This window comes from Haliotis asinina, chromosome 9 (genome assembly GCF_037392515.1).
Source record: "Haliotis asinina isolate JCU_RB_2024 chromosome 9, JCU_Hal_asi_v2, whole genome shotgun sequence".
Classification (NCBI taxonomy): domain Eukaryota; kingdom Metazoa; phylum Mollusca; class Gastropoda; order Lepetellida; family Haliotidae; genus Haliotis; species Haliotis asinina.
Window position 1 is genome coordinate 65,301,115 of NC_090288.1, and position 16,175 is coordinate 65,317,289.

The following is a 16,175-nucleotide window of genomic DNA, read 5'->3' on the forward strand; positions in this document are numbered from 1 at the left end:
AAGTTCTGTATACTTTAGACAGAGGAATACCATGTCTACAAGCTAACACTTTAGCATCAGCCTCACCCCTTTCAAAATCATCTAGAATGAGCTTTCTTTTCTCTCTTGCTGTAAATTCTGCCATGTCAACACAGGAAGCCGTCTGCTCAGACAAGGGAGATAACTCTTGATGTAATGAGCTGCCTTCTAAGCCTTCCAGAGTTGTCTCCCTTATTTAGTATGCTTAGTGCATAGTGAAAGCCCTTTTTCCAATCTTAGCATCATTAGAAAAAAACAAAGATTTTCTCAATAATTTCTGGGAACATTGTACATAACACATGATAGGGGATTAAGGATGATGGACATGACTGATGAGCATGTTTACATGAGGGTTGATGATGTACAAAACACAAGTAGATTGGCTATACATGAATACATAGATAGAACGTACACAGATAGATGAGATTAATTTATCAATAAGTCCCAGGCACTTGGTAGGTACACTCCTTGGTCACGGTTGATTGCTGGTTTCTGTCTCCGGATCTCGATGGCCTCTTGCAGTTTCCTTTGGCGCCAGTTGTTGTTGTTGGTAGATAGTATCCTAGTGTCCTCCCATCGAATCGAATGTCTTATGGACAAGAAATCAAAATAAAAGGTCTACCCCGAAAGCGTCTTGGTGACATAAGAACTTTTTTATCTTCCCTCGTATTTAGCTAATTCGAGACAGGGATGAATAAATAGTTACGTCATTTAAAACTTCTGAATTATATGCTTCTGCCAGTACTTGTTGGTGTAAACGTGTTCAACATGCAGGCTAACTGAATTGAGCACGTGATGTTTCATTGTGCAGCGAACATTTACCTTGCGCAATACGCATGAATACATGAGAGTCCTGAGGCCGTGACACATAACGAAGTAATGTTTACAGGAGTCAACGTGCAACGCTGTTCCATGTGTACGTCTCACATTCAGACTAACATAAACACGATCTCTCAGTGGTGTGGAACATACACAGACGTGTGACAACACAGACGTGCGAGCAGGGACATCGACTACACCGAGTGGTGTAAGGGACACTATTCTGTCTCGCTGCAATAGTACCTGTTAATCGCTCAGGAGTTTTGCCCCATTTACCAACATACTAACGATTTTACCGACGCTTCTATATGTTTCCGTGCAACAGTAGGTGTCGACCAGTGTATATCATAATGGGCAAAGTGTGGAAGAAACATGCTACGGGGAAATATGCTTTCTAGAGAATTATAACATATAGGAACACCTTTACCACAGATGCAGATAGCCTGTCACAAAAGTACTGACGATGATGTTCCTATTATGGAATGTGTATGGAGTCGGTGTGTGTATGCACGCTCGTACGTGTGCGTGCGAGTTAGCAACAAGAAGCAGCGTAACAATACAGTTGTTGTCAAAGAAACAGTATACCACATCTTCCGGCTCAACGAAGTTATCAAGCAATTGGCAAGAGAGTGTAAATTTCGCCAGCACATTTCAGCTACAAAGTTATTCGATGTTGTTTCCGAATATCGGTCAAACACGTTCCTATGATGCTTGAAATGTAACAGTCACCTGCGTTCATGCAGATGTTATCCCGGATGATGTTTACACTGTTCAGAATGCGATGTTCTAGAATCGACAGTAAAACTAAAGGGATTGTTGGCGGCACATGTACAAGAGATGTGTAACCAAGGTACGTTTCCTCATGCAGAAATGTGAAAATGCAGAAAGGCACCCGGTACCATAAACGATGAACGTCTCCATATGCTTATCAAGGTAAAATCGAACCGTATATAGTTGTTCCGGCTCGACTGATCGTGAGTGGTATTATTCATGGCGAAATATACCTACAGTGTATGCTCGTTGAACGCTGTGACATGCATCTCAAGCAACAGAACCACAATTCCGATCAAGAAAACGGTGCAATGCACAATGGACTCGTCCTGGTGTACGTTTCTGTAGTTTGACTTTGGCCAGTATACGGAAACGTACCTCGAGTACCCCGACCCTTCAGCGACAGCAAACTGAAAATATGCTCTCCTAGAATATAGATGAAACATGATTATTCCATGGTAAGGAATAAGGTTGAAAACGGTTTTCAGACCATAAACTCGGAATATTATACATAAATGTTTTGAAAAGCATTTTTTTGTATTTTACGCCTGTAGTTGGGTAGGCCGACATTCCATGCTTCAATTACAAGGGATTTCGAGCGACTGTTTACTTCATTAACTTCATTTCTAACGAAGGACATGGCGTAGAAAAAGGGACAAGTGTTAAACTGTCCTGAATACCCTACAAGAAACAGGCTGTGATTACATAAATACACATTTTACTGCGTCTTGATTCCAAACTCATTTCTGTGGTGTATCACGTGACAACCATCGTGACATTAATGTTGTCACTACAGTGCCATATAGGATGAGTAATGTATGATGTTTGTTCGGGCTTTCGAATTGTCGATCCCCTTAAACCTTGTACACAAGTGAAATAGAATTTCCTCTCTGCTCCATGTGATTTGCTTCACGCAAAGCATTAAAAACCTAAAGTAATTAGTAAACCGAAAAACTTGAAGCACCCGTACGTGGTCGACCTCATCAAGTATCTGTCACTTTTGATAGAATGCTGTTCTTGGAAACAGTTAATTACGATGCTTTCAGTGACGGAATTAGCACCATATAAACCGACGGTGTTGTCACACGTGGGTTTGCACTGACCTACCGAGACGGACACTGTGAGGTATCAGCCCGGATCCCTGGGTTAATGGAGCTGTCAACCACAGATGAGGGAGAGCTGGAGCTGACAGGTGTACAAACACTCCACGAGGATTAAATTCTCTGAGCGAAACGTCAATGGCACTGATGCTTGGTTTTAGCAGATTCTTTCTCGGATGAAGAACGTCTCCAGTTTGTGTTCGACATGTCGGTTCCAGTTTGTGTTTGACATGTCGGTTCCAGTTTGTGTTCGATATGTCACTTTTATCAAGTGTTTGCAAAATTCAGCAACACATGATCTAATTAACTGTATTCAAGGAAGTAGTATAGGGAATGATAGTCCGAAAACACTTTTCAAAAACCCCTCTAAAAAGCCTCATTTACTAAATGAGGCTTTGGTGGGACCCTTAGCTCTTGCTATTATTGCCCCTACTACAAAGCCACGCTATCACGTTTACCGTGACTTGGCAGGCGGTAACACTGTGCCGTACGGTACGATCAATAATTCTTCTCTTACAAACCCCCTACCCGGCCCATCGCTAAAATAGTATAGTTAGGTTCGTCGGCTTTCATATCCACTTTATCTATGTTGTAAGTTTTGACCGACCATATAGGATCGGTGGCTCGCTTACGGCTATGTTATGTTTATATCGATGAAACAGTTTAACGTGAACCGCCTACGATCTCTTTGGTGTTCATAATAAAGGCTTGCTGGGCTTTTTGTATCCCCTGTTCTATGTACTTTTTTCTCTCGTCCTCGCTGATAGCAGACTTACGAGACTTGGATCGAATATCTTGTTTCATTCCGTTATATTTTTTGAGTTCAGAGAGGATTGAACGAAACTCCTCTTCTGAGATCTTACTATCAGAGAGTGCCGTGGAAATACGCTCACTCACTGTGTTTAGCTTTGCTTCAGCCAGAACCTTTATCTCGTCGTGTTTCAATGCCTTACGATTAAGTCTGCGTGATACTAACTTAAGCGCCAACCCTACCAACCCTGTCACCCCAGCCGTTATTTCAATACCTAGCACTATAGGTGCAGCCACGATGGTGGTTAACAACCCAACGCCTGCCGCCCCTAGTCCCATGCTGGTTGCCATAAGGGTAGTGTCAGCCCCGTCCACGATATTGAAAGCTCTATTATATTTTTTACATAGTGCTTTCCGCGTGTCACGGTCTTGTTCTAGTTGGCGTTTCATATCACATAACTGCCTCAAGCGGAACCCATCTACGGTTTCCAGCGTCTTCGCTACTTCCTCTACGACTGGGTACAGACCCATCCTATAATATATATTTTGAAAGATATTTTAATTGGGGTTCAGTTAAAAATCTTTCAATGTATTTGAAGCCTACAAGATCTAGACCATCAATCAGGGTAATAGGTGAGAGGTTAATAGACTTTCCTGTTGTAATAAAACCCCCACTGAGGCTTATTAAGCGGTTTATAGGGGCCCCGTGGGTATCCTGTTGTATAACAATACGACAATATTTGTCTGTGTGTTCATCAAACCAGTGTATTGACACCCCGGGTAAAATTTGTTGTTCTTTTGAGGTGTTTTCATTACCTAAATAGAAAAAGAAGACTTCTATGATGAGTGTGAAAGGGGGGGATATATCAAGATGTATGTTATATATATTATTGCGAAATGGTAATTTATTTGTTACTATAGTCCTTAACCTATTTTTCCCGGGACCAGCAGCCATCATGATTAATGACCTCTCCGGAATGAAATCCCCGACCCAACTACCGTTGTTCTTAATCTTAGAGATCACCCCATTTTCACCTATTGTGATATAAGGTGAGGCTGGTGTTAAGTTGACCAGCCATTTGGGTTCTTTAAAATCTGATAACAGCACCCGTTTGTACACGTTGTCTTTGAAGTGTAGGATGTATAATTCATCTTCCTCACCAGGCTGATCGAATCCCTCTGTATCTCCCAGGTCGTTAAGTGTAGTGTTGGGATGATGACTAGTCATTATTATACTATTATGATATAATTTCCAACTGGTTTTCTGATAATAATTCAGGGGTTAACTTTATACCCATGAAGTGTATGTTGTCAGGCAGGAAGATATTGATTAGTGATATCTTATTTTCCACGATCACGTTGACCCCCTGCAGACTGGTCTTGGAGTCGACACCCACCCGCACGTAAACGTTGCAAACTTGATACTGGTGTCGTTTCACCCACCCGAGTTTGATCCCCTTCACGATCTCGACATCATTCACCGATGGTTCCCCTAGGTAGACTTTGATGAATAGTGTTGAGTTTGCCGGTAGACTCTCTAGTATCTTAACCACGCCTTCGAATTCAGACACCAACTGCAATTTCACGTTTTGCATGGCCGGTTTACTCGATAGCATGTGGGCTGCTATAGTGTTGACTGGGCTGACGACTATACTACGTCTCTGAGTTGGGACGTAAGCCACGAGCAGGGTTCCATTGTTCACGACTTTGTTTAGGTGGTTGTCTTTGTTATCCGTGAACACGTAAGGGGAGACGAGTCTAATATTGAGAAACCATTTGGTATCGGGTAACAACACCCACTTGTCATCTTCGGTGAAGACGAGCATATATGGTTTGTTTTTGACGACGGTAGTGCTCTCAACATCGTCTAAGTCGAACAGTTTACCTCCGAATGATGGGTATATTCTCCAGTTGTCATCACCGGTGTTGATGAGGGCGTACTTAGTGTTGGCTGTTGCCCCTGTGGTATCTATCATATCACTTAGGGCTCCACCGGAGGAGACTTCAACGCGTTTGTAAATGTTGTTTTTCAGTTGCAAGGCGTACGTTTTACCATCTACTCCGGGAGCGTCGAAACCACGCGTGTCTCCGAGGTCGGAGATCCCGATATTGACGCATTTTTTCACTCCAGGCCCTTGTGCGCTGGTCATGTTACGTGAAGCGTTAAGCTGAGGTATCCTATATTTACAGGATTATGATTTATATCTAACACCGATATTGTCAGCTCAGGTATGTTGCCCTGGGTTAATCTCTTATACTGCCGTGGTGAAAACGACTCGGTTCTACCGTCGTTGAATTTTTCAGTTTTCACCGGCACTGCTCTCAATATAGTGGAAGGGTGACCTCCTTGAATGTTATACGTTGTGCTCACCTGACCGAGATGAATGTACAGCTCTCGGTACGGTACTAGGTCGGGTAACTTCGTGCCTGTGACGGTTGTTGTTGGTTTTATCTCGTCAGGAGACATACCGAGTATCCTCGCTAATGGTCGGCCGAGCCTCAAGGAGGTTCTTCCGTTGTTGATTAACACCACTGTACCGTTTGAGTCGTTCATCTTGAGTTCGGCTCCCAGGGGTTTGAAGACCTCGTCGTTTAGCGAGCACACGCTGTAGTAGCCGTCAGTTATTTGGCTGCGAGTTCCACTGACGAACAGTTTATTGTTGCTGATATTAATGTTAGTCCATTGCGGTAGGTAGGTGATATCGCAGAGTGCGACTTCGAGTTGACCTGACGTGTTATCGATCGCGTGCGTCAGCTGAACGGCCTCACCGCTCGTTATTCCTGGAAGTGTTATGTACATATTATAATATATGAATTATAAATTATAATATGGATTTAGCACACTTGAAAATCGTGGTGAATGCAGATGGTACGGGGTTTAAAACAACCTTTATTGATATCTTTGAAAAGTATGTCGTGTCCGTTAATAACGCGCAGGCGGTGGTAAACTGGAATCAAAACCCAATGCAGTTTTGGCAGAACCAACTCAACTTTGCTGTGTGGTGTGCGACGACAGGGTCGGGTGTGAAACCAGACTACGGTATAGACGAACTGAGTAAGGCGGTTATTTTGTTTCATATTTATTATCAAACGAGACGAATATTGAAGGAAATAAGTGCTCCTCTTCCCCAAGATAAAGCGTGGAGTATGACGAATAACCCCTATGATAGACGCGCTTATGAACGTATTTGTGGGGAGTTTGAGATTCCAACGAATAAAGACTTTCGCCTTCCTGGTGTGAACCATGGTCTCGGTATAGTTCTCGTGTACTTCTACAGGTCCGGAAAATATTATGCCGGTTCTAAAGATGGTTCATACAACCCAAACCGGCATACATTTACAGGCCCCACAACGAATGAAAAGATCCATGTCAGCTGTATAAAGCAAACCAGTCCTGATGCAGCCACAGCCTGGACTAAAATGATCTCAAAAACATCGAAAGGATTCACTCGTGCTGGTACAATACGCTTGAACGACTCGATTCGAACGTACGTGTGGGCGCTGTTGGGTGCGCAGTCGATGACGCGTTCTAACATCCTCGGTAAGGGAACTGCTTACGACGCTCAGACACAATTCGTTGCCAACGTTGAGGATGCTATCAATTCTCCAGTTGATCTCCCGAGAGCCATCGACCGTTACCAAAACGTGTTAGAATACGCCAGATCGAAAGTCAATTACGTGTTCGGCGTGGGGTTGTACATGGCTCCGAGTGATATGCAACTGAGAATAAAAAAAGTGGTGGGTTATAACAACAAAATAGTCATAGCCACGGCGGACCAAAAGTTGGGTATCAACCCCGATATTAACACCCCACATATCCCACACACCCAACCACGTGAAAAGGGTATAGTGGCGCCACCTCCGGAGCCTAAAGTTCAACCAACACCACAGGAGGTGGCCCCTCATATGCAGGTCTCCTATCAGCAGCATATTGATAATAAAACAGCCCTAGTGGTTGGTGGGGTAACTTTGGGACTTATTTGGTTAAAGATTTCTTAGCCGCTACGTACACCAGACCCGCCACGGCGACGATGGCTGCCCACAGGTTTTGACTGAGCCACATGGCAGTTTTAGACAGAGCGCTCAACAACCACGAGACGATACTACCCAGGATGCCGGGAAGGGCTTCGGCGGCTTTACCAGCCAGTTTAGCTAGGCCTTCCCCGAGTTTTTTAATCCAGTCTTTAACACCACCACCACCACTTGGAGTTCCCCCGCCGGCACTTGGGGGTGTGGGGGCACCCCCCACCAGTGACACCACCAGGGTTGATATGATGAAACCCAATGCAGTCAGAATGCTGGCGATGGTGATCCCTTGCTCCCGGAATAATATCCGAATCTTGTTGGCTAAAGTTGTATCCTCGTTCAGTATTCTATCGATTGTTTCCCGAATACGACTGATCTGGGATCGAAGCTGTTCACGATTCGAGGAAGCGGCTTCCAATCGTGTACGTCTCTCGTCTTCTAAATCACGTATTCGTTCATTGATACGACGCTTCATATCATCGTTTTCAGTTTCGTTTAGTTTGGTTTTTTCCCTAGCGATGTGCTCGTCGATTTCGTTCAGTTTCCCCATGTTGTTCACGAGTTCTCCACGCACGCGTTTCACGGCTTCGTCTAAGCCGCGCAGTTCCCTTACCGGAAAGTCAAATCCCGGTAACGGTTTGTCCCAGTAGGTGCTCAACAGTTTTTCTATGCTGTCCGAGGCTTCTGTAGCACGCTCTGGCGTCATTTCATCTATAGTGGTGAGGTGGGATCTGGTAGCTTGCAGATCTTCTTTAACGGTCTTAGGTATTGCACCACCGTAATCAGGCATGTTTAGATGTTCACGGATAAATTCAGCACCACCATTGCGGCTGGCTAGAGTTGACAAGGCCAGTGGTTTTTTATTGATCTTGTTAAAGAGGTCAACCCCTGGGGCAGACTTAAGACGTAGAACACCCTTTGTATCAACAAAAAAATTCTTATGGTATATACCCTGTGGTCCAACGTAGTTTTTATCTCTTCTTAAACTTTCGTAATAATCATTTACCGTTGTTTCCAAGAGTTCTTGGCTTAATGGTGAACTAGTAAATGAGGTCTCCTGCTCATCAGATGCCTGGGCACTAGCGCCCCGCATATCATCCATAGGTATGTCTTCATCCATTAGTATTTAAATATATTTTATTTATATATAACAATGTACGGTAGAAAATTAGATCCTTTCAGAAGATTGAGAGAGCCATTAGGTGCCAGAGCCGTGCGACAGTCGGTGACCATCACCAATAATCCCAGCAAGATAGACCAGAATCAAACTCTGTTGGTTAGATTTCCAAACCTTGGTGAGAATGACCTCATTGTACCAGGCACTGTTCGACTGGCGTTCAATATCACGTTGACCTCCGACAACGACAAACGCGAGCTAGTGCGGAACGTGGGTCGAGCTATCATCAAGAAAACGACCGTCAAGATCAGCGGTAACGAGGTACTGAGCATCGACGACAGCGACGTGTTTCACTGCTACAAGGATCTCTGGAAAAGCGAGAGAGAACGAGTCAATGATGTGTACCAGGGTATCAGCAAATCAACCCGGGCGCGCATAGGATACGTCTTCACGACAGACCAACAAGACAAGCTATCGGACGGTGAAAAGGCCATCGCTCTAGCATACGGGAATCGATTCTGCGTGCCGCTCGACTTCGAGTTGCTCACGGGACACGCGCCGTTTTACCAGGCCGCGCTGGGTGATAGGCTCGAATACGAGCTCACGTTTAACGATTATAGCAAAGTAGTGCGTACGCCGAACGGTGATGAGGCCAGTTATGCCATAGACAACATCTCTCTGGAGTTCGACATGGTCACTAGCCCGGAGCTGGCCAGGCAGGTTCGAAGCCAGTACTCTGGGAAGATGGCTATCCTGTACGATCGCGTACTGAGACATAGATCAGTCGTGCGAGATAAGAGCGACACTGTGTGGAATATCAACCTGAACGTGCCGGCGCGATCGATGAAAGGTATCCTGGTCGTCCCCGTGGAGGATTACGATCCATTCCGGAGGGACAGCGAGAAGTTTTTCAACCCCGAGATTGAAAAGGTGGAAGTTACCATCGAGGGCGTGCCCAACCAGCTGTTCAGTCATGGTATGAGACCACACCAGCAGTGGGATGAGATAAAAAAGCTACCAGTGGGGGACTACATAACAAAGGACCTGGACCTCGGCTCCGTGCAGATCGGTGAATACCTGACCACCAAGTATGCCCTATGGTTGGACATGCGATCCACGGATGATGATAAACTGCATGGCAGCGGGCGTCGTATAGATAACGGCAGCGAAGGGATAACCATCCAGATTACTAAGAAGGCTCAAACCGCTGGTAAGTTGAAATTATATCTGTACGTTATTATGGACGCGCAACTTAATATAGACAATGGGAGATTCGTGCAAGCCATCTACTAGTGGGGGAGACCCCCTGGGGTTGCCCACTGACCCACACTGCGCTATCATATGCGGGCAGACTGGCTGTGGTAAGACCGTTTTCGTGTTGGATATGTTGGAGGGTTACTACAAGGATGTGTTCGATAACATCGTTATCATGTGCCCTACTCTGAGCATGAATAAAACGTACGCGCGACCTTGGGTGATGACTGACCCGGACGTACACAAAATCGACCCTGGAACACGCCTGCAGGACTGGTTGAAAGCTCTTCACGAGAAATTTAAAGGGGAACCGACGCTGTTTATACTGGACGACTGCAGCGCTAATCGCGAGATAACAAAAAAGAGAGACATGCTATCGTACCTGGCCTTCTCCGGCCGGCATGCAAATCACAGCGTCTGGGTGCTAACGCAGAAGTTCAACTCGGTGTTGAAAGACCTCAGGGAGCAGACGCGATGGGTGGCCTTATTTCACTGCAAGGACAGGGATTCGTTTGAGGAGTGTTTGAGAGAGAACGATGTGATGAGTAAATTAGAACGGGAACGGGTGAAGAAACAGCTCGCTGAAACTAAACACGCTAAGCTCGTTCTAAAGACAGACCAACCAGTAGCATATATAGTTTGCTAAGCAAAGCTAAGCAAAGCTAAGCAATGCTAAGCAAATGCTAAGCATAGCTATGATATTTGAAGTATTTGTCGTGTGCAACTTAACCTTCATTTCTCTGTGTTTTGTCTGCATCGGGTATTATATAGTTAAAACTAAATCTTACTTGTTATATTATAAGATGGAGTGTGAGGAATTGCTCGAACAATTGTCGCCCGCAGGCCCCACTGATGACAAGCGAGAGAAACTGGTGGCGTTGGCTGTTGGCGGCAAAGCCAAACATTACTTTGGAGACTACACTCCAGATAAAATCCACAAAATGTCAGCCGAAGAAATCGATAAGCTGTACGCTAGATACGAGTCCCGACTCGGAGCAGAAATGACAAAGACAATAGGATCGGCTATGGCCCAGATATACACCGGTATTGTATCACACTTCCTTCCCATTCCACCAGAGCGCCGACTTTACCTATGGGAGGACCTCGAGAAAGACCCTTTTATCGAACACGCCGTGAGCTCTATCAGCTGCGGGCTGTACCACAAATATGGTATGTTGTTGGCTCCAGTGACGGCGGCGATTATCACGGCAAAACATTGCCAATTTGAGAGAAAGAATAATAATAATAGTATAGATGGATGCTGCACAGGAGGAGACCCCAGTGGATTCACAGGAACCAGTGACGGTGGAGACCCCAGTGGTGGTACCCCCCACACCCCCTACAGTAACCAGACAGAAGAATCCTAAGAGAGTAGCTGCCGGTAAAAAACGGTGGCATAACCAACATAAAGTGACCAACCCAACCCGACTGTTATTGGTTGTAGGCGTAACTGCTGCCTTGGCTATCTCGTGGTTATACGTGGGGGTACCCTCCCACAGTGAGCCACCACCCCCCACCCACAACAGTGGGGGTATGGGGGTATCCCCCATGGTAGACCCGCATATCATGTTATAATTTTAATATTTTATATCATATACATAATGTCTGAGGGGAAAACGTTCGTCAACGACGCATACCACGCCACAGTGGTAGCCAGTCTAGCCGTAGGGTACGCTCGGTTGACTAAAATGGTGCTTAAACAACCAACTATCAAGCTAGATTTCAACCTGCAGGATATGGGTATGCTCATAATGAACCTTGGTATGGCGATGGCCACAAAAGACATCCTAGTAAAACAAGGAATAATACCTGATAATATAATGAAATAAATATAGGGATGGCCACGATAGCTATGATGGTCGGTGGGGCGTTAGTGAATGCCCTGGCATTTTCCGGGAGTAATTACCTCTTCTCAAAACTACGAGATGATCACGCGGCTGAAATACAGGAAGAAAGGAAGCGGCACGATCTCGCTACTGAGAAATTACAAAGAGCACAGGCCGAGTACGCTAAAAAACGCCTCCAGAGGATCGATTTTATTAACGAACAACTCACGCGTGAAAACCATGCCGTTCAAACATTCAACGATGTCGATGAAGCAATGAAAGAATACTATCTACTAACTGGTAAACAATTGGAACCGCTCAATAAACCCACACTCGCTCAGTACTACACACCATCCAAGGGACAAATGAATCGTGAACTGGGCTTCATAGTGTTGGGTATAGCAGCTACTGCGTTGGTTGCAAAGCAATTAAACTAAAATACCTATATAAGTAAACATGAGACCCGCTCCATACCGATGCGAATATATACTTATGGGGAAGACCGAGGCCTGTGGTAGGAAATGCAGGAATCAGGGGTTCTGTTGTTTCCATATGGGAAGTCCTAACTACACGTGTTCTGTGTGTGGTATCGGGGTTAAAGGACACTACTGTCTATGTAAAGCTCACGGAGCGAACGTAGTCAGACATCAACTCATATACGAGAATAAAAAAGGCTACATAAAAGAACGTAGGCGACTGCTCAAGATAGCCACTTAAGAGTTACCTCCCCTTACTGTGAACCAATTAGACATTGGTTCTCTTAGGTGTAAACACGATGTCTACTGTGCGCGAGCTCAAGAGGGTCGCAAAACAGAGAGGTGTTATCGGGTATTCTAGAATGCGGAAGCCAGCATTGTTGAGATTACTAGGTTTAGAAGCCCCTCCTACGGTAAAACAATTAAAAGCTCAAGCGAAACAGCTTGGACACACGGGTTATTCAAACCTGGGGAGAGCCGGGTTAACCGCATTGTTATCACATGCCCCCGTAGCACGTCCCACTGTAAAACAACTGAAAGCCGAGGCACACGATTTGGGTTTAGGCGGGTATTCCCGTATGAGAAAACCACAGCTTTTAGAATTATTACGGCAGAATAGAGCTATTGACCTACAGTTCGTGCCCACTGAGCGCGCTGTAGGTAACTATTTGAGAGGTTGGCGCATGGACGTTGATAGAAATATAGACATTACAGATATCAAGCCTCTGATAGCTGATAAGGTCAACCAGGAACTAAATAACCTAGGAAGTATCAAGTTTCAGATCACAGTGAAAATGTCGCTCGATAAGGAGGGCTCCACAGGGGTCACTGAGTATTTTCAACCTTACTTCCGAGGCCAACAAGAGGTCGTCACACATACAGAGACCATTGACGCATCAATCGATAATAGTTTTCAGCAGATACGAGAACACCTAGAACGCTACACGCACATGGGGTCCGGGTGGGCTGTGGATAAAATCGATAACGTCTATCTAGATATAGCTAACTACGTGCCGTTCAGAGGTGGGTCATACCTAGCCTTGCCTCCCTACTATAAGAACAAACAAGCCATAGTAAACGTTAAGAATAGAGGAAACGATTGCCTGAGGTTAGCTATCAGGTCAGCCTTATTTCCAGCTGCCACTAATCCGAACAGGCCTTCTAATTATCCACAAGACGATGGGCTTAATTGGGATGGTATAGATGAACCCACCCCCATATCCCAGATCACTAAAGTAGAAAAACAGAATAATCTGGCTATAAATGTCTTTGGACACGAAGGTAACACAACAATAGTACACAGGGTCAGCCCGGTGAAGGATCACCAAGTTATTAATTTATTCATGATCAAGCGAGGTGAAACGTATCACTACACGTGGATAAAAAATCTCAGCCGGTTGTTGCACGACCAGTCGAAACACGTTGGGGAAAAACACTTTTGTGTACGATGCCTACACGGTTTCAGTCGGGCCGATTTATTAGAATCCCACCGGGAGGATTGCCAAGGTGTGGGGCAGACGGCCATACGAGTCGACATGCCTAAGGAAGGCGAAAATATCCTAAAATTCGACAATCACAAGAATCAAATGTCTGTGCCTTATATCATATACGCCGACTTCGAAGCCTTAGTTGTGGGTGGGGATTCCCCCACACCCCCTAGTGGGGGTAGCTTCACCCACAAGACACAAGAGCATATAGCCTGCGGTTTTGGATACATCGTCGTCCGTTGTGACGGGGAAACGAAAGCTCCGGTAGTGTATAGGGGTCCTGACGCGGCTGAAAGGTTTCTAAAGTGTTTGCAGGAGGAAGAAAAAATTATTAGGAATGCATTGTATAAAATCGCTCCCATGCGTATGACCCGAGCCGACAGGCTAGCTCACGCTAGTAGCACTAAGTGTCACGTGTGTGACTCACCGCTTAACGGTGATTCGGTGAGAGATCACTGTCACATAACTGGTAAGTATAGAGGCGCCGCTCACAACGCGTGCAACCTCAAGCTTAAAATCAACCCTAAGACAATAAACATCCCCGTTGTCTTTCACAACTTGAGAGGGTACGACTCACACTTGATCATGCAGGCCATCGCGAAAATCGATGGTAATATATCGTGCATCCCCAACAACATGGAGAGATACATCTCCTTCAGCTTAAACGGACTTAGGTTCATTGACTCGTTTCAGTTCCTCCTGTCGTCACTCGACAGTCTGGTCAAGGCCAACAATACCTTCCCTATCACCGATCGATACACAGACGCCGAGACTAGACCCCTGCTTATGAGGAAGGGTGTGTACCCATATGAGTACATGGATAGTTGGGTCAAGTTCACCGAGACCAGACTACCTCCTATCGACTGCTTTTATAGCAAGCTGAATGAGGCGTCCGTCTCACGAGATGATTACTCGCACGCGACTAACGTATGGAATAAACTGGGTTGTAAGAACCTGGGTGATTATCACGACCTGTACTTGAGGACAGATGTACTGCTGTTAGCCGACGTGTTTGAAACGTTCAGGCGGACCTGTTTAAAGCAGTATAAACTCGACCCCGCATGGTATTACACCAGCCCAGGTCTGTCGTGGGACGCCTTGCTTAGAAAGACCGGAGTTAATTTGGAATTGCTCACAGATTACGACATGCACCTATTCATTGAGAAAGGCTTGCGAGGTGGGATTTCCATGGCATCCAAACGATACGCTAAAGCAAATAATCAATACGTGAAAGGTTACGATCCTAACAAACCAACCAATCACATTCTATACCTCGACGCAAACAACCTGTACGGCTGGGCCATGAGCCAGTATCTACCTACAGGGGGATTCGAATGGGTACCCCACGTTGATGTTATGGAGGTTGCACCAGATTCGAACAAAGGTTATATCCTCGAGGTTGACTTAGAGTATCCCAAGGCATTACACGCATCGCACAACAGCTATCCCCTTGCACCCGAACGTATGAGGGTTAACCCAGACTGGATGTCTGAGTACCAACATAACTTGTCAGGTGGTCGTGTGACAGACGTTGAAAAACTCGTGCCTAACTTAATGAATAAGACCAAGTACATCATTCACTATCGCAACCTACAGCTGTACCTGTCGTTGGGTATGAGGCTGGCCAAAATACACAGGGTGCTCATGTTTGACCAGAGCCCATGGATGGAGCCCTACATCAGAATGAACACAGACCTACGAAAAAAAGCCACCAGTGATTTCGAGAAAAATCTCTACAAGCTCATGAACAACTCGGTGTTTGGTAAGACTATGGAGAACCTGAGGAAACGCGTGACCGTGAAGCTGGTTAGATCTAGTGAGGAAGACAAGCTCAGGAAATTGATAGCCAGTCCGGCATTCAACCGTAGCAAGATATTCACAGACGACCTGGCTGCCCTACACATGAAGAAAAGCCACATAAAATTCAACCGACCTGTTTACGTGGGGATGAGCATCCTCGATTTATCCAAACACCTGATGTACGACTTTTACTACAACGAGCTCAAGAAACAGTACGGCGACAGGTGCGAAGTGCTGTACACTGACACGGATTCCCTGCTGATGGAGATTCGAACCGAGGACGTGTACGAGGACATGAAAAAACACATCGATTTATACGACACCAGCGACTACCCTAAGACCCATACCCTACACAGTACGGTAAATAAAAAGGTCCTAGGTAAAATGAAGGACGAGTGTGCTGGCACGCCCATAGCCGAGTACATAGGTTTGAGGCCTAAGATGTACTCCATACTGAAAGCCGACAATAGCGAGATCCGGAAGGCTAAGGGGGTTAAGAAGTATGTGGTGAAACAACACATCAAACACGCCAGATTCAAGGAAGCCCTGTTCAAGACCCGTACCTTTAGACATAAAATGAACACACTTAGAAGTGATGGGCACAAGATATACGGACTGACTATAAACAAGACGTCCCTATCGCCTATGGACACGAAACGTTGGATAGCTATTGATGGGATAAACACATACGCGTATGGACATGAAAAAATTTGAGTCTATTTACTACAGCC